Below are 27275 nucleotides of genomic sequence, written 5' to 3'. Positions count from 1 at the left end.
GGACACACAGCTGCCCAGGGGCAGGGCAGCAATTAGAACCCACATCTCTTGGCTCTTATTCCAAGGTCTTTTCCCACTAACTATTACTGACTTCCATGAGGCTTCTGAGAATTCTTTCCCAGAATCATATTGCATCTTGGAGCCATATGCTGTTGTCCTGATTTCAGCAGGAAATCTGCCCAGCAACCTAATCTGGCCTCTGCTCTTCACATTCACATGTTTCCCATCCTCATGGGATGCAGATGGTCCCAAAGAGAGGGAAACATTGAGAACCAAAGGAATGATGGTGCATCCAACTCAGAGGGTCACTGCCACACCTTGAGCAGCCCTCTAAATAGGTCCCTGAGCTCCTGTTCTATGAAAGTGGAAAGGAAGAACACTATATTTTCTTGTCATCTCGATTCTGGTTGGTATTTCTAGGCTAAAGAAAGGGTTTTTGTTTCCAGAGCAGGGAAATTAAGAAATGAAGAATGGAGCACTGGCTTTGTGTGACCTTTCTGAGGTGACCTTTTAGTGTTTGTAAAATTTAGTATGGCTACCAATGCTACAGGCAGTGATTTCTTTCAAAATGCAGGAGTGTGACTAGCTATGGAAAAACAACCTAGACTTGCTGGGGTTGTTGTTATTCTCAATCTCACCACAGTCATTCTGCCTGATGGCACAATTTCTAGGTATAAACAAGTGGCTTAGGTACTAAAATATACCTTGGCTGATGTTAAACACTGTCTCCTTGTGTTTTCACCAAAATAACAAGTAGTAGATTTACAACATATCCACCTTATTGTGTAGCCTTGTTCCATTGGCTTCCATGGAAAAACAAGGTCTGTATAAGTAGTTTCCCTTGCAGCAAGGCTTGTTCTGGGATCTAAGGGCAATTGATTGATTTCTTGAAGATGTATAAAGTTTGGCCCACTCCAGGTACTTCTCTCTCCTTCCTTCTTTTCCCTAATTGGAAGTAACCAAGGAATCTTAAAGTGGATGAGTAGCTGTCTCCTAGATACTCCTTAGAATCACCTAGCCCAAGTTTTAGACCAGCAACCCAGTTCTTGGTTTGGATAAATGTATATCTCCATCCCCATTCTCTTCAATACTCTTAGGTAGAGTTGCCTCCATTCTCTTTCACAGTTGATTCCAAATAGTTTTCCCTGGCTAGGAGGACAAGCATGGCCATGTGCCCCAAATGACAGTGATGGAGATGTTTCAAAATATTGCCAACCTCAAGAACATCTGTGCCATGAGACTTCCTTAGACAGAAGCACTTGGATGGTGTGATCTAAATGAATGACCTTCATGGCAATATGGTTTGCTATGGTAATTAAAGACATTGGTTATTTCCCTTTTTCTCTTTTAGATAAGTAATTGGAGCCTGACCTTGGTCACATAGGGCCACTTGGATCCAGTACCAGGCTTCATTTACATATTGCCCTCATTTCATTAAGAGGTTAAGCTTTTAGGCTAAAACTGCTTTCCTATAAACCCACAGTGTTTTGGACCTTTTCTGAGCACATGATGGAGGCGGGGGTCAATACTATGATTTTAGGACCTGGAAACCAGAGAGTACAAAGCCATTTCTAACATGTCAGGAGTGCTTGAGGACTCTTGCAGCAACAGATCCTTGCAAATGCTAGGCCTCCTGGGCCTCTTGCATTCTAGAGAATTTAGAAGCAGCCACACTTCTGTGTCTGCCTTAAGAGGACACAGGTATAGCACCACCCACTGTTCTGTGATTCTATGTAGGTGTTCCTCTTCCTTGCACACATTTTCACCCACAGAAATGAAATGGCTCTTCATGCATACCTTTTGGCTAAAGAGACATCTCCCTCAGGTTATTTGGCTACGGCTATCCTAGGCATAGTCTAGAATTGTCACCATTCTAGTGGATTCTGCTTAATCAATCCTTTAAGGAAATCATTGTGAACTAAAACAATGCAGGCCATTTCTTTAAAATGAATTCCAAATTTTCTTCTTCCTAGTAGGCCTCGCTTTTCTAGCAGGTGGAAAGCTAGAAGCCCTTTTGCACAGCTTCTAGGACAGAAGTATGAGGGGGAAAGATGCATTTCTAAATCAAAAGAATACTGATTGCAATGGACAAATCTACTATGGGCTTGGCCTATTAGCAGCTACTTCTAGCTCCCTCCACTTCTGATCAGAAACTAGAAAGTGTCTGCTCCCTCAGGTTGCCTAAATGAAGAGTGTTTTCCTCCTCACTTTCCAGGAAAAGTCACCTTCCCTCTGTCTCCCTGACTGTAGTCTAAGAAAGTTCAAATATGGTCTTTCCTTCCAACCTCTCTCTCATTGCTTTGCTTGTCTCCTCATTAAGGTTCCATGTGCATGTCACTCTTTGCCTAAACTAGTATGACATTGGCTAGCATTTAACTAGACTAACTTTTTCCCTTAGTTTATTGATGACAAATCTTATGGAATTAAAGTTGACTATTTTTTCCTATCTGGGATTCCTGGGGTTGGGGATGTATAGAATCCCCATTGAGAATTATGGTACCTTCCTGCTCCTGATGAGAAGGGCAAATGAGCTGGGAGAGAGCAAATAGCACATAGAAGTCAGAAGAAATAACTTTGTACACTAAGCTGAAGTCTTGAAGGCATTGAAATCTCTCACTTATGAGCAATAACTCAAGGAAAAAATGGTGTTTTGCCACCTCTCCTTTTCTCTCTATTTATACTCTGTTATCAATCTCATTTTCCACAGTGCAAGCTTCCATCCTTTGGCTCCCTCCTTTACTATCTTTCTGATTTTTTTTCCTTCCTTGTCTAGGCACTGGTTATATGCCTCTTAGCCTGTGATTTTTGCCTTGGAATTGAAGAGAGATTATTTCCAGGCTGAACCATTCCTAGTCCTAACCCAATCCAGTCGGAAATAAGTTGTTAGGAGCCAACTTGACTCTAGCCCTTTATTCTTTTCTATTTTCAGTCTCAGAAGATCTTTTCAAAATATCTCTGATATCTTTAGGTCTTTACCTTCTAAGCACTGTACAGAATATTTTGTGTTTCTTTTTTAGTCTGCTATTTTGTGGAGCAGTGAAGTGTGCTCAGAAAAAAAAAAATAATCCACCCATGGATTCGTATCAGCTATGTACTCTCAGTTCTTAGTTTAATTTGCTTATAGTTTTAAAAAGCTGCAATATAATACAGTGAGAGACCACAGGTAATTGATCCTGTCATTTGGTTAGGTTGGGTGAGACTGGGAGTGGGGTGAGGAACACTGTTTCCACTTTTCAACACTGTTCAATACATTCTCTGCAATAATTTTATGTATGGGTTTGCCAACTGTTGAAGTGTTTTAGTTAAACTGGTAAGCAATTTGGGTTAACTTTGTTGGAAAAGATATGTAACAAATGTGTAGTACCAAAAGAAGCCTTCACTTAATTGAAATGTATTTTTCATTCTGACATTAAATTCACCTGAACACTTTCCTTTTGACACCAACTGTTCATGACTTTGCACAGGCAGTTCATGAATGAGTAATTATAGTGGGGTTGAAGAAGCCAGGTAATTTATTCAACAGAGTACACAACCCTAGGAATGTCACTGGTTTGTAGTATCATATGCAATGCTCAAATTGCCAGTGATTTTTTTGGTCAGTTTTCTTAAAGGGGTTTGATAAAGTAACCAATATCTCTCCAATTTATGGTTCTGTAATATATTGCAGCTTTAAGCCAATGATCCCTATTACTTGTACACAACTAATGCATGTTTTGACTGAATTTCTCATTTTTCATGTGCAGTAAGTTCTTTAAACATTTTTGGTCACCTTTTTGTGCCATTAAACTTGTACAGAAAATGCTTTTATGGCCATTTTCAAAGGGAGAAAGTTTAAAATGGAAACAGCCCACCCTTTCTGCCCTATAGCTGTAGTTAGAATTGAGTAACTGTAGCAAAACAGCTGTAATTGGTGGTTGTAGTGTTAGAGGTGTTAGCTTGCTAGTGACTAGCTTTGGAGAGTAAATGCATGGTATTGTACATCATATTTCTTAAATAACTCATTTTAGACTCTGGAAAAATATATTATTCCTTGTGGCCCTTCTTCCTTCCCACCCCTCCTGCTCCCAGGTATCTTACAATTAATTGTAAATAACTGACTTAGGGGCCAATAATTCCTGCCAAGTAAAGTAAGCAAAGAGCATATAATCTAAAAAGGGTTTTTGTTTTTTTTTTAAAAAAAGCATTTCACAAGTCTCTCAGCAGTTGTTGAACATTTCTCAAGGAATAGCACGGGGATCAAAGACATAAAAATCAGAGGCAAATTGGTAGTGTCTTTGGGTACCATATTACATTACAGAATTGAGTAGTTCACAGATTTACATAACCCAGAGACAATAAACACTGATATTCTGATCCCTGCAATAGTTCTGAGGTATTTGGAGACATCATAAGGCCAATGACCAATTATAATTTGAAAAAAAATAGAAGGAAAGTAAAACAGAAAAACCATGAATATTCAGGGGTTTGGTTTCAGCCACCCCTTCAGCCAGCAAAGGCAAGGACATGCGTTTATAAGCATCGCTGTCATCTGCCAGGCAATGTGTAGCCCATGCTTAGGCTGTAATACAAAAGCAGTATTTCAAGAAGACATTCTCTTTTTGGTTTGTTGTTCTCCCTTGGACTGATAGATTTAGTGAGGCCCATGTAAGCTGGTTAGAGCAGACCCATTATATCTCCTGTGCCTGTAACTCTCCTCTTCCCCTCCCCCACCCCCTCCATAATTTGAAGAGGGCTCTTTGGTCAGAGGACTTCAAGGTCGTCTAGAGAAGTTCCCCCATGTATGTGAGGTGTTGTGAACTGTGAATGCTGCTGATCTGCAGTATTCAATACTGGGCAACCAAAGAGCTGCTCTTGCAATCCTTTTGGCTCTCAAGCTCTGTTCTCCATTGCATTCTCATTTCTGTGTACATTTGCGAGATGTGTGTAATGTCATTTTCCAAAAATAAAATTTGATTTCAATATTTCTGGCTGACATTCTCTTTTTTGAAAATCATTAAATCAATGATCATATAAATACCCAATGTCCAAGCTAGCAGAAAACAACCATTATATTGTTGAACCTCTCAATTTTATAAAAGAAAAAACTGTGGATCAGTGTGTGATGGAAACACCACAATTAACAGAACAACATGCTTGCAAACATGTAAGGTCTTTTTCACTCTCCAATGTTGAGCAGGATTCAAATGACCTTTTTTGTGTGTCTAAAATGCTTTCTTAAGGTCTCTCTGTGTCATCCAAAGAGGAGGAAACTTCGACTATTGTGTTTGTAGAGGTCCTAGAAGAACTCCATATTCCTTGAAAATGTCTCTATCAGCATCCTGCACTTCCTCAGAAGGTTACTGGTACAGTTACAGAAAAGGAGTATGTTCATACATTTTACACACACACACACACACACACACACACACACACACACACACACATATATATATGTTCTCCTCAGGTAGAAGTAACTAAGTTATTTTTCTCAGATAAACGTTTTTTTTTGTTTGTTTGTTTTTCCTGAGTAGGGTCTCACTCTAGCCCAGGCTGACCTGGAATTCACTATGTAGCCTCCGGGCAGCCTCACACTTCCAGCAATGATCCTCCTAACTCTGCCTCTGAAGTGCTGGGATTAAAAGCATGCACCACCACATCTGGCATCAGATAAAGTTTTAATGAGCTCAAGAACACAAGGGAACAAGGAAGCAAGTTTGGAAGAGGTTGATGGAGAGCATGAAGTTGATAAAGAGGTTGATGGAGAAGTTGATGGGAGAAAATGGCACAGAAAAGAAGCTGAGACCTTCAGACCACTTTGACAAACCTCACAATTCTGTAAGGGCCAAACCCGTAGCTCCTACCTGATACGGTTTACTAAAGTATCCTAAGATACTCCCCTGGACTGAGAAGATAAGGAATTTACCCCCATGTAGTATTTTATTAACTAGTCCCACGACCATCACTGTGGTTGAGACAAAGAAAATAAACACAGACTGAAGGTCTTGGTTCTTGGTGTTTCTAATCCAAACAAAAGTTGAATGTAACAAACATGCCCTACTAGGCCTCTCTAATAAAAATTTCTGTAATGAAATTTTCACCAGACTTTGGAAGAAAGAGAAAATTCAGGGCAATAGAGTGTGTGTGTGTGAGTGTGTGTGTGTGGTGAATGTTTTCATAGAAGTAAGGTACTTAATTTAAAGGCCTATATTTGGTTTTGAAATACCCTTTCTACAGAGAGAGAGAGAGAGAGAGAGAGAGAGAGAGAGAGAGAGAGAAAGTGCATATGTAGAGGCCAGATTTTGAAGTGGGATATATTCTTGTATCAATGTACACCATATTTAACGAGTCACAGTCTCTCAGTTGAACCCAAAGCTCACTGATTGAACTGGATTAGCTAGCCAGCTTGTTCTGGATATTCCCTGTCTTCACCTCCTGAGCACTGTGATTATAGATGTGCCTCCATGCCTGCCTAGAATTCATGTGGGTGCTAGAGATCCAAACTCAGTTCCTTACATTTGCATGGTTAGTGTTTTACTGGCTGAGCCATCTTTCTGGCCCCCTTTTACAATTCGTTTTATTAAAAATGCCCTTTCTTGAGCCGGGCGTGGTGGCACACGCCTTTAATCCCAGCACTTGGGAGGCAGAGGTAGGAGGATCGCCATGAGTTCAAGGCCATCCTGAGACTACAGAGTTAATTCCAGGTCAGCCTGGACCAGAGTGAGACCCTGCCTCAAAAAAACAAAAAAACAACAAAAAAATGCCCTTTCTTAAAAAATTAGCGTTGGCAGATGATAGATATTTTTCTTGAAGAATATAGGTATTTGGTTTTTTCACTATCTCAATCAGGAAAAATTCAAAGTGACTAATTCCTGGAGGGGGTTCAAACCAAATCAATCTTTCTTTTCTTTTTCATTCCAATCAGAAGCAAATATTGGCTTACATTGAAAGAATGGATAATGGAGAAACTGGTATGAGTTTTAAGAACAAGGGTGTATTTGAAGGAGTTCTTCCTAAAAGCACTCAATGTTTCCCTCTCACTTCTCTTAGCATTCCTCCTCTCTCCAATGTGAGCAGTGTCTCCTTGCTCACACTTCAGAGTATCCCATCAGCACAACCTAGGAACTTGTAAGAAATGAAGAGCCTCAGATCCCATCCTACATAGACTGCCTCAGAAACTCGGGCAGGAGGACTCAACAAGTACTGTGTTAAGAAGCCTTCCAAGAAGCTTTGTGTCACTTGAAAAGTCTGCTCTAGTGAATTTCATTTCCAGTTCCCCATTCTTAGAGAGAATGCATGATTTCATGGACCTTTTGTGTTCAGCGTTTGTATATGAGACTGATACTTCCAATAAGATCTCTCTTGAGCACGTGGTCTCTTTTCTCTCTCTTGAGAGGAAAATAGACTTTGAAATACAAGACAAAACTAAGATAGGCAAGGTGAAAGAATCTTCCCAGCTATCACAAGAGTCCAGGTGGGGACCCCCACATTATTGCCAGAGATGTGATGGTGTTGATACAGAAGTGAAAGAATTGGGTGGGCCAACTGGATATAGGAAAGAAATTAATCCGAAGGAAAGACCAGATTTGAATAATCTAGCCCAAGCTTCCACTGTTCCCTGAGACACCTCTGTTCTGGACAGCTCAGTAATATCTCACAAACCTTCTCCCCTGGCTTTAGCCCTGGCTCAGTAATGCTCATTCACACTTCACCCTTGCTGACAGTCTACCCTTCTTTTCTTGCCTAGAAAAATACCCTCTGAATGCCCTTCCATATTTTCTCCACCTGTCTAAATCTCAAATGTAGCCAAAACCTAACAGCAACGGAACTTAAGGCATATTTATAAGAAAAACAAACCCAAACATGCAGAAAAATTGGCAACTTTCTATCCTGAACTTTCCAGTGCAGTCCTGATCTTATATAATTTTTTCCCCTTTTTAAAATAAAGGTGACTTGTTAAACATATAACTAAATGTGATTTTGTTTTTTATACCTTTCTAAAAAAGAATTTCCATAAATACCCTCACAAATCAGAATACATCCCTTGTCAAGCCACACATCTGCACTGAGGGTTTAGAAAAGAGAACTTATTTAGGGAAGAGGCGTTCCCTAGGTTTCCCTGTCACTTTGTCTGCTGATCTCCCTGCCAGTGTGTGAAAGACATGATGTACTCTTCATTTATAAAACCTCCTAAATATTTTATTTATTTATTTAAGAGATTGATAGGTGGAGAGAGAGAGAGAATGGGCATTCCAGGGCCTTCAGCTGCTACAAACAAAATCCAGACATATGTACCACCTTGTGCAGCTGACTTATGCGGGCCTAGGGAATTGAACCTAGGTCCTTTGGTTTTGCAGACAAGTGCCTTAACTTCTAAGCCATCTCTCCATCCCTAATGCCTCCTTTCAATCTTTCAGGTGGTATGATGATACTAAATGTGATTGCAAGGAAAGGAAGTTTTTTTCCTGTTCAGGCACAGAGGCAGAGAGGGCTAGCAATGGGGACTCTTGACTCCTGGACCATTGCTCTTTCCATATGATCAGCTGATCTATCACCAACAGGCACTTAAAGCAGCCCAGCTGCAACAGCACTGTTTCCAATCAAAGGCTAATTGGGAAAATGATGCTTCCTGAAAGAGAAGCAGCCCTGGCTTGTCTCAGTAATGAGTGGGCACACTGGCAGGAAAAAGACAAAGGGTGGGGGAAGGGACAGAATTTATGTTTCACTTTAATTGAAGAAATGAGCTAAATTCCCCTTACAAGGAGCCAGGAGTTGGGGGAGGAGTAAAGGTCATACAATGCCCTTCTACATCATGTAGGTGAGGGGAAAACTAAACTGTGGATGCAAAAACACATCTCCCCAAAGCCTTGTGGAAGTGCTGGGATAGAGGTACTTCAAGGAACCGAAAGTGCTCAGAGGACAGGCAGTCTAAGAGCAAGAGTACCCAAAGGGAGTCTGCTAGATATTGGAGTTACTATAGCAATGCATTAATGATCAAGAATGAACTAAGAATTACATGGCCTAGAATAAAATCTTTATACTAATGGCTCCCTTCATGCACGAGCTACTGAAGACGTGAAACTTGAGCTGAAGCTTAAGTAAGTTGAAGTTTGTTAGGCAAAGGTTGTAAGGATATTTCTGACAGAAAGACCAGTATGAACAAAGACTAAGAGGTATGAGCTATGTCTAATGTGTCTGGAGATGAAAAAGGACTATAAGTGATGTAGAGCAGTCAGTGGTACAGAGTACAGGGATGTGAGTGGGGAAAACCATGTTGGAAAGTTGAACTGGAATTCATTCACTTGACAGACAGTAGTAACCAAGATAAGCCATAGGAAGTAAATAGACATAGCCAAGCACCTTACAGAACTCCATACCTATCTAACTAGATGGCAATTCTGAAGCAGTGTGTGAAATACATGCAAGAAGGATCACAAATGGTATTTTATTCAATCTGATGGGGGTTAAAAGAGCCGTCACAAAGATGATCAAAAGTTGGCTAGAGGGAGAAAAATATTCTAGATGAATGGGAAGGAATATGTGAAGTCTCCAAATAAAAACACTCTTTTGGAGCAACTGAGTGAAGTCAAATCACACTCAGTTATGGAGTGTGATGGAGGAAGGGTGTTGAGAGATGACACCAGAGAGGCAGACAGAGGCCAGACCATGTGGGGCCTGTAAGCCACATTAAGGAGTTTGAATTTCCCCCTGAAAAGCACTCAGGGAGTCATTAAAAAGGTTTAAGGAGGAGAGTGAGATGAGCAGATAAAAAGTGGAGTGAAATCACTCCTGCTGGTGCCATGTGGAGGCTGGGTGTGAGAAGCATGGGAGCTGCAGACAAGAAGTGCGTTGAGTGTTGATGTCATGATCCAGGTGAGAAACTGTGGCAGTATAGACAAGGGTAGTGGTAGGACAGACAGGAAGAAGGTGACAAATTGTAGGGACTTCAAAAAGGTGGAATCAATCCCTTTTGGGGCAGGATAAAATCTAAGGGAAGGTGAGGGTGATAAAGTTCATATTCTGGCTGGAGAAAATGAGTCACATTAGGAAAACCTCTAGGCCAGGAAAAGCTGAGCATCATTAGGACATTTGAGGACCTCCTGCTGGGCACATGCAGGCCCTCCTGGAAACAGTATTCTGCTAGCCATGAGAGCCCCAAGAGCCCAGAAGGACTGGTTGATGAGGCAGTTCTATTCCTGCTTGAGTGTAGTACTACTTCAGGCTGCTTTCCATCTGTGTTGCAATATTATGGGAAGAGCTATCAATTGTTGAGCCTTCCTGGCTGAACCAGATGTTGTGCCCCTTCACTCTTCACTCAATTCTTACCAAAGCCAAGCAGTGTGAGGGAGGTTGTGCTGAGAAAGCAGCTCAGGGGGATAGAGTGGCCTGATAATAGTCACATATCCAGCAAATGATAGTAATGTGTGATAGTTCCATTAGACTAACATAGCTCTTTATAATTTTTTAATTTTATGAGACAGAGAGAGAGAGTAGGAGAGATAATTGGCATGCTAGGGCCTCTAGCCACTGCAATCAAACCCCAGACGTGTATGTCACCTTGTACACAGGCACATATACATCACCTTGTACTTCTGGCTTATGTGAGTTCTGGGGACTTGAACCTGGGTCTTTAGGCTTCAGAGGCAAGTGCCTTAATCTTTAAGCCCTCTTTCTAGTCCTCTTTATACAATTTTGATATGACATTACCTTAACACTAAGTCCTACCTTATGACCATCATAAAAACAGAGGTTAACATCTTTTAAAGCTGATGTGGCAAAGAGGTTATAAGTAGATTCAAAGCTGCCTTCATAATATGTTGCATTGTGACAAGATAAACCACACGAGCATGGACATTGTAGCAAGGAAGATATGGGTGCTAGAGACACACAATACTTAGAATGAGGCCTCTAATGTCTAGAAGCCTGAAACTAATACACAAAGACAAGGAAGTGCTTCCACCCCCAAACATGGGACCAGCTCATCACTAAGAGTTGGAACTTGAAGGAATTAAAGAAATCACGTAATCAGATCAAGCTTTGGCATGTGAACATCATTCTTACTGTGTTCATGCCATGTTTGACCACATATTCTGCATCTTAAAATTGTCAGCAGGAGCGCAAGCACCCCCTTGGGCAACGGGCTTGCGTGCATCCTGGGGATTGAACCTGGGTCCTTTGGCTTCAGAGTAGGATGCCCTAACTGCTAAGTCAGTTCCTGGTTGCCGCTTACACTTACCACAAGAAAACAATTATTTGAAATAATATATGTTAGTTTGATTTATTTGAAATATATACATATTTCAAAAGACATTGTACATCAAAAACACCATATGCTAATTAAAGTGTTGTTTTTAAGTGTAGGCATCAAAGAACACTATGAAAGAATTGAAGAAGGAACATATGAAATTACAGAAAATACAAGCTATGTATCTGAAAAGGGATTACTATCCATAACATATGAATAATTCCTATAACCCAATAGCAAGTAAAGATGAAAAATGAAAAAAAAATGACCAAGTGACATGAATGGGTATTTCTCCAAAAAACATACAAATGGCAAAGAGACAGATGAAAAGTTGCCCAACAGTGCTAATCATTAGGGCAAAGCAAATCAAAACCACTATGAAATAGCAACTCTCTCAAGTAAAAAATAGCTATTATAAAAAATGAACAAAAACAACAAAAGTTGAATAGCACAGAGAAATTAGAACCTTTGTCCACTCGTGACAAGAATGCAAAATTACCAAATGCTGTATGAGTTCACATATCTGAGGTATCTGAAGTAATCTAACTAATAGACATCAAGAGTAAAACAGTAGCTATCAGGAACTGAAAGGAAAGGAGAGGAATGGAAAGGAAAAGAAGGGAAGGGAAGGGAAGTGAAGGGGAGGGAAGAGAAGGGAAGGGAAGGGAAGGGAAGGGAAGGGAAGGGGAGGGGAGGGGAGGGGAGGGGAGGGAAGGGAAGGGAAGGGAAAGGGAGGATTGTAAAATGAATATTGACATTTAGTTTGCAAGATGAAAATGTTTTGGCAATCCTTTTCATAACAATGTGAACATACTTAACACTTACAATGGTTAAGATTATCATTTTCATGTTATGTGGATTTTTATCATAATTACATTTTTTTCAAAGTTGTCTTAAAAACTTTAACTCAGCTTGTTCCTCCTTTAACTTTTCCTATGCCCTCCTCCTAAGCTTCCTTCAGAAAACTTCTTAAGGCTATTGGATGAGAGAGATGGATTCTGTGACAAGGCTCCTTCAACCCCCCCCCCCCACTCTACCCAGCATGCAGTTCCTTCTTTGCTGTACCCAGTGGATATTCTTAGTCTATTTCGCATGTGTTTGTGGAATGTGCTTGTTCAGAGGTACTGAATGAAGGCTGTCCATGAAAGGGAGAAAGGTGTGGACAGCTTGTTCCAACTCTAAGTTATAAGGAGCTCTGTGCTTGTCCGGCAATAGCAAAGCTTTGTAGATTTAAGGCAAACCTGAGCTTCCTCTGAAATGTTCTTTCACTGTAGGCACAAAAACACAGTAAACCGCGATCCAAAAAAAAAAAAAAGTCCACCCATGAATGGAGCTTTGTAAGCAGGTTAATGTATAACACTTTAGAAAGCTGGGTAGAGAGCATGTTTGCTTTTCCAACAGGAACCACATCAGGGGTGTCAGATGCCAATAATCAATCCCAGGATTCTGTGGTTATAGGCTTTGAATCTGCAGCCAAACTTTGGCATCCAGACGAGGAGTCCAGTGATTTCCAACCTTTTCACCACCAAGGATCTCTTTTATTATTTTTTTTCCCTGTGGGCCTCACATTTGGAAAGATTTGTTGTATCTAGTAAGCTACATTTGTTATGGAATGATTCTTTTCCCCATTTTTTACTTACTCAGAGCTTCTAATTCTCATGAGATAACCATGCCAAGTTAGTATAATTTAAGTCAAAAGCAAAGAAACGTGATATGCTACTTAGCCCTTGTGGTTTTGTCTTGGCTGAGTGTCCAGTTTCTAATAGACTTCTTTAACAGTGAGAAATAGCTTGAGGACACTGGCAACTACCTTTAGAGACCCCAGACTATGGTTGCCAATACAAAGTAAAATGGAATTGATAGAATGACTATCAACTTAAAAGGTTCCAAAACTCACAAATCACATGCAAAACCCAAATCTATTCATCAGGAGGTCCCCAGTTTTCAATTCACTAATATTTTACTAGCTTGAGTTAATTTTCCCTATGTGAACAGAAGGATGAAAGAGATTACTCCCAAAACAAAAATAACATGTTCACCAAGCACATACTTACCTGCCTTGTACTACAACAGGACAGATCTCATAAATGAGGATTTACTTCCCCTCCAGACATGACCTTCCCCAAGCCTAAGGCATCTACATTCTGGATCAAGGGCATAAAGTCTTAAAGGCTGATCTGAACGAAACATCCCTTATCACACTGAACGTTAAAAGACAGGACTCTAACTCTGTATATATTACTATTCCAGAAACTCCTTGAAGCAAAGGACCTTGTCTGATTTTCTAAGGGATGTTAAGTTCAATGGTGTCCTAGAGTCTCATATAAGCCAAACAACCTAGCTTGTGTTAAACCAACTAGGACAATATAGTGTCTGGCATTGAGAAACACTAGTATAGTGAGTGGCATTGATTTTTCAGCCAGATGAACAGGAACTAGACTGTGAACTCATTTAAAGAGTACCATGTGGGCTGGAGAGATGGCTTAGTGGTTAAGCGCTTGCCTGTGAAGCCTAAGGACCCTGGTTCAAGGCTTCATTCCCCAGGACCCATGTTGGCCAGATACGCAAGTGGGTGTATGAGTCTGGAGTTCGTTTGCAGTGGCTGGAAGCCCTGGCGCACCCATTCCCTCTCTCTTCCTCTTTCTCAGTCTGTAGCTCTCAAATAAATAAATAAAATAAAATAAGTTAAAAAAAAAGAGTACCATACATTTCTGTGTTTCCAGTGCCTGGCAGAAAGGAGTCCAAATGAATGAATGGATGGATGAATGAATGAGTTAGTGGACCTCATTAAAGAGCAGTATATCAGTTACTATAGGTACATTTTACTTACCCTCTAGAAGTGTCCCTTGCCAAACCTAACAGACCACAGATAAAACCCCTGCCTCACCATCATTATTTTTTGAGGCAAGCCCAACAAACCTTTTGTTTCAGTACAAGAGAGTGAGAGCAAGAAAGACAGACAGAGAGAGAGAGGGAGAGAGAGAGAGAGAGAGAATTGGTGTACCAGGGCTACTAGCCACTGCAGTCAAACTCCAGATAAGTGCTCCACCTGTGCGCATGTGTGACCTTGTGTACTTGCATCACCTTTTGTGTCTGGCTTATGTGGGATCTGGGGAGTTGAACATGGATCCTTAGGCTTTTCAGGCAAGTGCCTTAACTGCTAAGCCATCTCTCCAGCCTGTCACCATTATTTTTGTACGTTGTCTCTTACTTCCAGCCACTGCAGTCAAACTCCATTTAAGTACTCCACCTCCCGCGCATGTGTGACCTCGCATGCTTGCATCACCTTTTGCGTCTGGCTTATGTGGGATCTGGGGAGTTGAACATGGATCCTTACGCTTTTCAGGCAAGTGCCTTAATTGCTAAGCCATCTCTCCAGCCTGTCACCATTATTTTTGTAAGTTGTCTGTTACTTCTAGTTGGTTACCACAGTAAGATTCAATATAACTCTTCTCCTATCTCATCACCCTCCCACCTAGCCATTGTTTACATACATAAGTCCATACACAATAGTCTGATAAAAGAACATGGGTCAGAACCCTGGCACACCATGGTGGAAAGGTTTCTGACCTTTGTTCTAAAAGCAGCCCATAAAGGACTGAGAATGAATGTAGCCTAGACATGTCTCTCCCTGTGGTGTCATTGGGTGTAATTTAAGCAGAGGCATTCCTGCAGTTGTTACACCCAGGCAAATGTGGGGAAGGAAACAGTTGTCTGTGACCGATTTAAACCATGGTTTTTGACAACTGTGCCCTGGATTGAAGTGTTCCATCTGTTAATTTTAGTGTCCAAGAGAGCTGTGAACATAAGCTCCAGTAGCAGCAGCATCAGTGCTGTGGTGTCCTGGACAACTCAGGAACTTTCTCTTCCCAAACCCAACAGGGCATTTTCTCTATATCTAAGTGCTGTTTAATTGAGGTGTTCATTCTGGTGGATCCTAGAGTGCAGGAACGAGGTGAGCAGCACATGAAGTGACAATAAGACAGGGTTAGGGGAAAAGCCCCTTCACACAGTTAAGAAATAAGCATGGCTATCTTTATGCAAAGGTCACTTAAAGGCCTCCTTCTCCAATTTCCACCACTACCCTCATCCTTACCCCATCTACTTCATCGCTAAGCCTGAAATACCATGTCAGCTCCTGCTTCTAACAAAGACATTGCAAGCTACTATTTCAGTTTTCAGCATTATTAGGACATGAGTAACCATTTATATTTACTATGACATCTATCAAGTTTCAAAATTGATAAAATTTGGATAGTGAGAGGAAAACATGACTCCTAGGGAAAATAGTGTACTGGGTGATATCCTGCCTGTGATAAAGGTAAGGGCTGTATGTGCAGAAGGACAAAACTAGAGGTTGCAAGAAGAGCGGACAAAAATTGAGGTGAAGGAACTCAAATTATATGATTTTACTACAGGTAGACCCTTGTTTACCATCGCCATTCCAGAGGAACAAGGCTGGAAAAATGTTTCAATTATATTCCCACCCTCAGTGACAGACTTCCCAGCTGCAGAGTCAATGAATACATGGCTGTCTTTACAGCTATATTTGGCCAGGCAGGCTCCAGTGTCTACACATACCAGCTTGGAAAACTCATGTAAACTCACTTCAGATTTAGTTTCTACCCTGTCTGATCTCCCACTATTTGCTAGCATGAACTCTGACACCTATCCCAACACACATCACAGTTCCACAGAACTTCAGATCTTATACTCTGCAGATCTCTTTCCCCATGCCTCAAATGTCTGCTTTCTCTCAAAACACTATTATTCTTCCAACCCATCAATTCTCACCTAGTTCACAAAAAGTTTTCCTGACAACTCTCCAGGGGAGAGTTTAGGTAAAATTACCACACCAATCTTGGAATGTGGATATTCTAGTTCTGGGTATGTCTATGATCTTCTGGATGTGGTACCTCAAGATTAGAGGCCTATGGAAAGGGATAAGTAGAATGGATGAAGGAAATCCACTAAGAATGCTTAGATGTCCCAAATTTGGACCCCAAAGACGAGCATGACATAAGGGAAGAGGCCAAGTCTTGTCATAAGAAAACTTCAGTTTGAACTTGAGTTCATCTGGTGAAAAGTAAGCTAGACAATCTGCAAGAAGCACATTGCACATAAGTGCTCCATCAAAGCAAACTGAATCAGTTTGGCAAAGGAAGAGTTTGATTCCTGTGTTTGGACTTGCAGCTCATTTGAGGGCACTATGTTGGTGTCTATCCCTCAATCTGACCCTCCCAGTGTTTCGCAGCTCTCCAAATACCTTTGCAAATTCTTCTCTGTGCTACTTCCTCAAGGAGTCATGACTGAGCTGTAGCTCAGAGTGGGAGCTGACCTACTGTGTATACCATGGGCAGCTGTCAAATCTGAACTATCTCTGTTCTGTTTCTCTATTTGTCTAGCAAGTGTCCTTTGCCTCACTTCTATCCCCATCCATTACCTAATTCTCCCCGCTCTTCTTGTTCTCAGGCTTAAGCATCAAGGCCAAATTCCATTTCCTCATCTTAGGAATCCTCCCCTCCCCCATGTTCTTTCTTCTTATACATTCTTTTTATACATTCTTGACATGATCACGCTCCATTCTCTTACAAAGTGAGTTGTGTAAAATGAAAGTGCTTCATTTCTAATTTATCTTGCTGTCCTCAAGAAGAACAAAAGCAAGCTGATAGCTAAGGATGATCATATCTTCTTTGTTGTGCTTTCTCTGAAATCAGGGGCAAATGTGATTTGTGTTAGGGTCATTCTTTTAAGAAGCAAATACTAGGTTGGGAAGATAATTCAGTGTGTAAAGTACTTGTTCCAGGCCTGGAAAGATTACTCAGTGGTTAAAAGAACTTGCTTGCAAAGCCTGATGGCCTAAGTTTGATTACCCAGTACCCATGTAAAGACAGATCCATAAAGTGGGGCATGCATAGGACGTCTTTTGCAGTGGCAGGAGGCCCTGGTGTATCCATATCCCAATCTCTCTCTCTAATAAGTAAAAATATTTTAAAGAAGTGCAGTTTGGATCTCCAGCACTCACATAAAATACCACCTATAGATTTAGTTTACAATCAGTATGTTTTCAAATATATCTTCAGTGCAAATGTTAGTACTTTTGTTTTACCATGAGTCTCTACAAATAACTTTTTGTTGCTGGGACAAAGTACCTGACCAGAAGCAACTCTTAATTTAATTCAGCTTATATTCCAGAGAGTAGTATAGAGTCCATCATGGTGGACTGGAGGAGAAAACCAGAGTTATGACCAGTGTCACCAGTACAAAAGAGAGAGAGTGAGAGCAAAACATCAAGACAGAAAGTGGGTCCAAGTTGTAACACTTCAAAGTCCACCTCCTAAAGGATCCACTTCCTTCTCAAATAGTGCCACTTTACCAGAGATCAATTGTCCAAACATGTGAGCCTATGGGGGACATTTTACATTCAAGCCATTATAGACCCTATGTCCATGTTCCTCTTTTATATCGATTTTTCTCTGCATTTGTTTGTTTTATTTTTTTGGGACAGAGTCTCACTACGCAGGCTAGGCTGGCATTGAACTTGTGATTCTCTTGTCTCAGTCCCCTGTGTTCTGTGATTATCAGTGTGTGCCATCACACCTGGCTTTTTTTTCTTCACATTGGATAAATTCTATTGATCTGTATACAGTTTTCCTGATGCTATCATCTGTTTTCTTCATTCTACTAAGTCCATTCAATACATGTGTTTTTTAGTTATTGTGATTTTCAGGTTCTATATTTTTTGTTCTTTTCCATTCCTTGTTTCTTTGCTGAGATTTACCATTTATTTCAAGAAAGTTATTCATCGCATTTTACAGCCAATTAGCCCTGTCCCACATCACTGTGTCCACTGCCTCTGCTGTTGCATGGAGGTGGACTCAGCTCACTGTTGCACTAACACTACTTTCATGACAAAATTGGAGAAGTGATTGTTTCTTCTGGACAGAGCATAAAAGATGATGCCCCTACTCAGGCCCATGGAAACTTCAGAAGAATGGAATGCTGTTGTTCTACTGAAGGTTAGCTGAAATAGGATGGGTATTTCCATAGAAATTTTCTATTGTTTTGTTACCCTTTTCCTAGTTCTGTGGCTAGGGGCAAGAGTTTTCTTTGGAACATTTCTGACTCTGCCTACTGGAAGTTCCAGGTTGGAGAATTCGACAGAATTCTATTGGAGAAATATGGGAAGTTTAAAAAAATCAGAGTGGATGCAGGGATTTCTTAGTGGTAAAAAGGGCTTGCTTGCAAAGCCTACTGGCTTGAGTTCAATTCCCAAGCTACTCATGGAAAAGCATTTGTTTGCAGTGGTAAGAGATCATGCCATGCTCAAGCATGGGTGGGCACTCAAATACATACATGCACAATTATCTTTAAAATGTGCATCACAATGTAGATAAATATATATTTTTAAATCCTGGAGAATTCAAAGCTGTGTAATTCAAGTACTACAGTGCTTAGATTGCCTGGTTTCTTTCAACTTTGCAGTCTTAACATATTTGCGTGTTGTGAGATGCTCAGAATCTTTAATTTTAAGAAAGTAAATCTAGTGCTTGCTTCAATGGCACATAATACTAAAAATGAGGTGATATATAGAAGAATAGCATGGCCCCTATGCAAGGACATTGCACAAGTTTGTGAAGTGTTCCACATTAAAAAAAAAAAAGTAGACCTGGCCTGATAGTGGTAAATGGGACTACTAATAAAGAAGTAGATTTTCATGTGGATTTTTTTGTTTTGTTTTCAAGGTAGGGTCTCACTTTAGCCCAGGCTGACCTAGAATTCACTATGTAGTCTCAGGGTGCCTTGTGGTGATCCTCCTACCTCTGCCTCCCAAGTGCTGGGATTTAAGGTGTGCCCATGCCTGGATTTTTTATTCATCTTGGTTTTGGTTAACCCACTTCCACCCTCTCTTTTCCTTCATTCCCTTCCCCTGACCCAACTTCAGTCCAAGTATTTTAACCCTCTGCTTACATATTTACTATTCCCTCTCATTAAAATGTCCTCTCTGAACATGGAACCTTTCAAAATTCCTGGCCTCTACTGACTCTCACTCAAACATACATACAAGTTTAAAATGCAAAGCTTATGGAAAAACAGGAAGCATCTGCTTTTCTTTTATATATATTTGGAGAGAGAGAGAGAGAGAGAGAGAGAGAGAGAGAGAGAGAGAGAGAAGAGAATGGCCACATCAGAGCCTCCTGCCTCTGCAAAGGAACTCCAGATGCATGCACCACTTTGTGCATCTGTTTGTACATGGGTATTGGAATCAGACTATGCAAACTAGGACCTTTAACTTCTGAGCCATCTCTCCAGTCCAGCATTGGTCTTTTGGAGCCTAGGTTTTAGCTTTCCTCCTTTCAAGCATCATATTGAATGAATTCCTACATTGCTATCCACCATGAGGATTTTCACAAAGCATTTGGGTATGATTCAAAGAACACCCCAGTTTATTTTTTAAGTTCATTTTACATATTGTTTGTTTTATTTTGTTTTAGAGGTAGGGTCTCCCTCTAGTCTAAGCTTACCTGGAAGTCACTCTAGTCACAGGCTGGACTTGAACTCATAGTGATACTCTTACCTCTGCCTCCCGAGTGCTGGGATTCAAGACATGCACCATGCCTGGTTTTTATCTTTTTATCAACAATTTTCATCAATGGACATAATGTGGAGGCCATTACTTTATCAATCTCCTGTGTCTCTCCACTCAACCCCTTCTTCTCTCCAACCAGTTTCTGAAAAGGGTACTATTTGGATCATCTTCATTTTATAGAAGCGAATACACCAGAGATTAATTCATGAGCATAAGAATGAAGTTGGCATTTGAGGTCAGTCATTAAGTGTTCAGTGCACTATGGATAACATACCTTGTTCAAAGTGTCAGTTGCCTGCTTTACTGATCACCACTCTCCCATTGCCCAGTGGGCAGTCAATTTTTTCAACATGCCTTGTGTCTCCAACTCCATTCTCTTAATTCCTATATCTGGTCTATGTGCCAATAGTCTTTCCCATCTATCAGTGAGAATTTTGAAGTGATCAGCTATAACTACATAGAGACTAGGCCTCAAAGGACCACTTGGGCTTCAGTCAATCCAGATCATCACAGAGAGGCTTGAAAAGAAGTGATAGTCAAGGACTCAGCAGTTAAAGGCACTTGGCTTACACAGCCTGCCAACCAAGTTTAATAGTTTAATTCTCTAGTACCCATGTAAATCTGGACAAAAAGTGGCACATGCATCTGTAATCAAACTGCCTTTGATTTTTTGTTGTTGTTTTTTGTTTATTTTTATTTATTTATTTGAGAGAGACAGATAGAGATAAAAAGAGGGAAAGAGAGTGAGAGAGAGAGAGAATGGGCGCACCAGGGCTTCCAACCACTGCAAACAAACTCTAGATGCATGTGCCCCCTTGTGTATCTGGCTAACATGGGTCCTGGGAAACTGAGCCTTGAACCGGGATCCTTAAGCTTCACAGGCAAGTGCTTAACCACTAAAGCATCTCTCCAGCCCTGCCTTTGATGTTTATTTGCAGTGGCAAGAGACTCTATGTCAAAGGAGGTGGAAGATGTAGGTGATATGTCACATGCATGCCCCACATATAAATAATAAACAAACAAACAAACAAACAAATAAATAAGTTTTTAAAAGACGAGTTGGCCTGTATTTTCTAGATATGGCAGCTACCGCGATTTAATATGAATGTTAACTGATGGCAGAACCCATGTGTTCATATAGGATCCTGTGCTTGTAGGGGCTCTATATCTTTGTTTAGTGTCTTAAAGTTGCTTTCTCAAAATTACCTATGTATAAATTTTTTAATAAAAAGCCCCCTCAGTCTTATTTTGTCCTGGGCTCTGCAAATTCCACAGACAGTTCTGGCTTAGACCTATTGTAGCCTGGTCTCTGGGAGCAGAAGAACCTGTAAAGTTATAGCCTGGAATGAAGGGCCCCCAACCGTGAAATCCACTCCTTCAGATTTCATACCACACTCCCATTCTCTTGCATTCAGTCAGGCTCAGTGACCTGTGTTGCTCCCTGGGGAATGGTCTCTTTGAGCTAAAATCTCACCACCTTGTCTTCATGTCATGCCTGGACTGCTCAAACCTACTGGACCATTTTAACTATAGCTCTTGAAAAAAAAAAAACTGTTCATCAAATAAACTAAGATATATTTGATTTATACAGCATCCTTCTCACTACATCTTGTCTGTTTAAAATTTTTTTAGCATAATAGTATATTCACATACACTTGTAAGAAATGGTGCAGAAATTCAGTTTACCGTTTTCTCAGCTTTCTTTAATAGTACATTTTGCAAATTGGTTTATCAACTATTTTCATCCATGGACATAATGTGAAGGCCATTACTTTCTTTTGTCGATCTGAGTCTCCTTCACTCAACCCCTTCTTCTCTTCAAACAGTCCCTGAAGAGCGTACTATTAGGATCATCTTCATTTTATGACAACTAACTTATTGACCTTGATGCAATTCACCCATCTTACTCAGATGTTTTGATTTACTGACACTCATCTGTGACTATACAATGTTATCACATTAAATTAAATATCACCATAACAAAAATATCATTATCTCAAGGATAATGCCCTTTTTGGCACTGCCATGTTCTTGCAGTGTCCATCCTCAACATTTAACAAACACTTCTCCAATTTTGAAGCTAGGGTATCTGGGCTATTTCTACTTGGGTCTATTGAAAAATATTACCTCCATTATTGGACATTTGTTCTCATGAATTCAAAGCCACTTAAATGTTTAATAAATCAAGTTTTTAAATGTATGTGGATCCCCTATTAGTCAATAGTTATTTTTAATTTAGAGTTGACATGGTTCTGGGAAAACCTGGAGGGCTTTGGAGTTGGAAGAAATTTTTTTAAGAAACAGTGCTTACTATTTCCTTCCTGTGTGGCCTGAGGCTGATTATTTAACTCATTTACACACACACATACACACACACACACACACACACACACACACACTCCAGGGAAAACAATACCTCTGTCAGAGAGTTGCTTAGTCAAGATTACATGAGATGCCATATAGAGGTTCCCAGTATTTTTGGACTTTTCAGACTAGAGTAAGCACCTTCTTTCTTAGATCCAAATGAAGAGGAGGGAGGAGTCTAAGATAGTGAAAGCCCAAATACATCCTAGTTTTTTTTTGTTGTTTTTTTTTTGTTGTTGTTGTTGTTTTTCAAGGTAGGGTCTTACTTTAGCTCTAGTGGCCCGTCAACTCACTCTGTAACACCAGGCTGGGCTCAAGCTCACTACAATCTACCTATATCAACCTTTCAAGTGAAATTCTAACATTCCTAAATATTTACACAAGAGAAAATAGGACAAGAATGACTCTAAAATTAGGACTCGCAATTAGATTAATAAGGCCTAAGGACTTTACGAGGGAACTGGGGAAACATTTTTAACTAAATCAAACAAGTCTTATCCCCATTCCTCTCTCCCTCTCCAACATGGAGGAGAAGGCTTGTTACAACCTATATCCTTCCTTAGTCCAATTTTTCAAAAACCCTAAATTAGTGGAGGCCAGATACATGACATTTTACTGGGTTAAAGAGAGGTCCCCCATCACATGGTGGAAAGTTTTCATAATTCTGTTGGTTTTCTAACCCCTCTTATGTTTACTCCAATCTCAGGATTAACTATAACACAAAGCCATCTCCTTCCATGTTTTTAAAAATTCCATAACGTTTCAAATAGCTGTCTATGTACTTACAGCTTGGACAGATACTATCCCTTCCACCAGACCTGTCCATTCCCTGTTTTGTAATACCAGAAGAAGATTCTACATTCTATTTGATTCTCTCTTTTTGTCTCTCATGGGCCCATTTCAAGTCTCTTGTTAAGTTGCTACTGACTTTACTGAATACATTTAGAGGCATTTGCCAAGTATTTGTGCTCACCATTTTGTACTTCACACTAGAGGAAACACAAAAGTGCAGAAGTCAGAGCTGCTGTCCTCAATGGATTGACAATCTGAGAGAATAAAAATTTCTACACAGAACATTGAAGAATAATTTTTTCATAATTTTGGGGGTGCCAGTAGTTGAAACCAAGACACATGGTCTTTCACTGAGCCACACCCCCATTCTAGGGATGTTGTTTTTACATCTTTTAGTTTACTTTTAGTTTTGTCACTGTTTGTAACAGGGTCTTACTATGTATCACAGGCTGACTCCTGCATCAGCCTTCCAAGTGCTGGTATCACAAGAATGTGCCATCACAGCCAGTCCCAGAGCAGAATGGCTAACCAGGACCCTATGTGGTAGGATAGTGCCTCAAAATGAGAGAGCTTGGGGTAGTGAGGAAGGAGGAAAGTTTCATAGGGAAAATGAAATTATAGAATTAAAGAATGAGTAAGACCTGGGTAAGACAGAACAGCCACAGTTGGGGAACATCTTTAGTAAAAATGTGTGGGTGGGGTTTGCTTATGGCAGACGTACGATATGCACTGAGAAGTCGTTCCTAGGTGACAGAGTGGGCTGTTTTCTTAGTCTCGGAGTCACATTACTTGGCTCCACCCTGCCTTGCCCAGTGTTTCTGACTGACGAGTTCTGGATTGTCTCAGTTGTTGATTTCTTGCTTTATCTTCTTCTGTCTATCCCTATGCCCACTCTCACCTGGTATTCAATGCTTAATTCTTTATAATTGTCCCTTCTTTGAGTACATTCGATGTTTAAGACTTCAATGACATTTATATATGGAGCCAAAGCTCCATTCAAATTTTTCAGCCCTGTATTCTCTACCTTAGTACCAGCCCAATTTTAATACAATGGCATTCATTGTATTCTGGGAAATTGTCTAGCTCTGAGACATAGAACACAGAGGCCAGATAGACAAGTAGTACAGAAACAAATCTCCTGGTTGATGACCAAGGATAGCAACATGGATTTGATATAGTAAGAGATTATCAGATGAGATTGAGAGCATTCAGGGTGGTATAGCCAGAGTCGTACTCAGAGATTATCAACCATTGTAACTTTATATAAATTAGTCAGGCCAGGGATTTTCTCTCACTCATGTTGACAAACTAGAGTCCTTTAGATGACAATGCAAATTAATTGCTTTCCCTTGTTAAAGGATGTTCAACTGGTGGTCCAGCAATGCATATTTTTGTACTAACCAGGCCAAACAGGGAAAACATTCAATTTACCCCCTCCCAAAGTCTTGGTTGAACTCCACCCCGCTTTGGCCTAAAGATATTTGGTTTGGAAGCTGAAAGTTCATCCTCTTCCTGGCTTCTGTTCATACTTTTACTGGCCTTGGGGGATTATAAACTCAAAAGAGGCAGCAAGTGCAGCTAACTAGCCAAAACCAAATGGCACTGCCCCATACTGCCAAGACATACTACACCAGTGGGTACCACACCACCACCACTGGCAAAACAGGGCCAGATATCTTTTATTCTACCCACAGAAGAATTTAGTTTTATAAGCTTGGGATGTAAATACCCAAGGTGGGGAAATAATTTGGCTGGTCATGAAGCTGGAGGAAGCAAAAGAGCAGAACTCTAGAGTTGTGTGAAAACCGAGATAGAATTAATCAGGATCTATAGTACCTTGGAGAAAACAGCTACCTTCTTGTCCACAAATACTGGGATATTCAATCAAAAGCTTCATTACCAGCTCCCCCAGTAACTTTTAGGAAAGCTCAGTTTTAGATAAGGAAAGTAAGTTTATGATAAGGAAAAGGTGTCACATTATTCTAATGATAAAATAAGCAATATAGACTGAAATGTTTCACAAAGTTATTTGATGCATAATCTTTTTAAATTTTTATTTTATTTATTAGAGAGAGAAAGGGCACACCAGGACCTCCTGCCACTGAAAATAAACTCCAGATGCAGGGGACATTTTGTGTAACTAGTTTTACATGGAACTGGGGAATCAAACCCAGGCAGTTAGACTTTACACATAAGTGCATTTAACCACTGAACCTTCTCTCCAGCCTCAATGGGTGATCTTTAATTCATTGAGATCTGAGCCCATGTTTCTTAATGCTCTCCATTATAGCCCCAGCAGCTACCATAGAATCTGATATGTAGTAGTAATTAGTAAATGATGGAGTGAATAAATGAATCACAGTAGTAATAGGAGAAAGTAATGTTTATTGAGCATCAATTATAATTTTAAATGCTTTTCATGTATTAGGCAGCTCATTTGATCTTCATAGCAATGCTCTAAAAATAGGAGTATTATTATTTCCATTTTTTTGAAGTAGGGTCTCACTGTACCTCAGTCTGACCTGGGATTCACTATGTAGTCTCAGGGTGGCCTCAAACTCACAGTGATCCTCCTACCTCTGCCTCCCGCGTGCTGAGATTAAAGGTGTGTACCTCCATGCCTGACTATTATTTCTATTTTATAGAACAAGAAACCAAAGATCAGAACTGTGCCTTGGTTAGTTTCATGATTAGCAAGCAACAGAGTTTGGATAAATTGTTCCTAAGGGAAGGTGGGGACATAGCAGTTATCTCCTGACCATTTGTGGTTTTCAGTGTTCTTGATGGTAAGTCAAGTAAAATTTGAGGAAGATCCAAGGTGCTTTGTTATTTTCTCCTGAGGTTTCCATTTTCAGTCTCCTCCATTACCTGTACCAACACATGCACACATCAGTTCTTCCTTCTTATTGGAATCATGCTCAGTATTCAAGATTCACTTTAAATTTTACCTGTTTCCCAAGACTACTATACACACTCTGGCTAGAAGAGCACTCTTCAACTTTGAAATTCACAGGCCCTTTGGGCCATAGTACTCATTTGGTACTTGAAAACCGCAGGGCATTCTGGTGAGTAGCCAGACTTCAGAAGCCGATGGGGGTGGGGAGTTTTAAATCCCAGCTCTACCAATTTACTAGGTGTGTGACCACTGGCAAGTTACTTAACCTCTCCATCAGGGAGCATGATCTTTGAACTGGGAAGAGAATTAAAGCACTAGATAGATGAGGAGATAATAAGGGAGTACTTAGCTGCCTTTAGTGAGTTCAAGTTTCCAGGCCCAGGCACATTATAACCAAGGCTACTGAGAGAATGTGCAGATGTGATCACAGAACCAGTTTTGATAACCTTTAAGGAATTATGGCCAAGGGAAGAAATGAAAGATGCAAATAGATAGGAAGAGATCCCAATTTTTATTAAAGGTGGGTGGTGCTGCTGGGGAATGTGAAATATAAATCTTGGAAACAAGACCAGTGAGCATGGCATTGATCCTTGGCAAAAGTATAGAATGCACTATTAAGCAGGTCATTTGTGAGGCCTTGGAAAGGGAGCGGAAATCACTAGGGGTAAGCATGAGCTCACAAAAGCAAGTCATGCCTAACTAAGCCCATTTCCTTTTTGAAAGGGTATCTACAAGGGGAGATGGCAGAAACCATGTAGCATAATGCATCTGCATTTCAAAAATACATTTGAAAATTCTTGTATATATTTACAAAAAAGATGGAAAATAGGAGCCATGTAGCAGCAATAGCTACATGGGTTGTTTCAAGGGTGAGGAATCTTATTAAAAGTAATTATTAACATAAGAGTATAACCTGATGGAAATAGGACCGATTTTTAGTATGTTCATATATTAAAATTCTCTATTTAAAAAATGATCACCAATGAGGGGAGGATTCTAAGGCTGCATGGCAATATTCTCACTCAATGTATTTATAAGAGCCACTGGTAAAATAGGCACAAAACTTCACTGTATAAAGCATGCATTCTCAATGGTACAATATTATCTCCAAGAGGACTGAACTGGTCTTTGAAAAGTGAAAACAACTTCCTTTCTTATATGCAGAATATGGATATATATGCAGTAATCAAACATATGTAATAAGGAAGAAAAATGATGTATTAAAGTTAAAAAGCAATGGTTTTTGAGGATTAATATAATCCCAGTATCTAAGTTACACTGAAAGCCAATTGTACAAATATAGGATGAGGAGCAGTATGAAGTTCGTGTGAGAAACCACAGAAGGTTTAAATTAAGCTACAAACTACATACTGAGCACGTTTCTGCTCAAAAGTCAACAAGAACAGTAAAAG

General features: G+C 40.2%; 1 non-coding gene across 1 annotated transcript; it reads left to right on the top strand.

Annotated features, from left to right (window-relative positions):
- The first annotated feature begins 18767 nt into the window (after window positions 1–18767).
- Window positions 18768–18875, top strand: LOC123456919. Its single transcript, XR_006634781.1, has one exon. It is a non-coding gene; the product is annotated as a U6 spliceosomal RNA (small nuclear RNA).
- Window positions 18876–27275: the final 8400 nt, after the last annotated feature.

The sequence above is a fragment of the Jaculus jaculus genome, chromosome X (genome assembly GCF_020740685.1).
Source record: "Jaculus jaculus isolate mJacJac1 chromosome X, mJacJac1.mat.Y.cur, whole genome shotgun sequence".
In the NCBI taxonomy this organism is placed as follows: domain Eukaryota; kingdom Metazoa; phylum Chordata; class Mammalia; order Rodentia; family Dipodidae; genus Jaculus; species Jaculus jaculus.
This window is presented reverse-complemented; position numbering and strand designations above follow the sequence as displayed.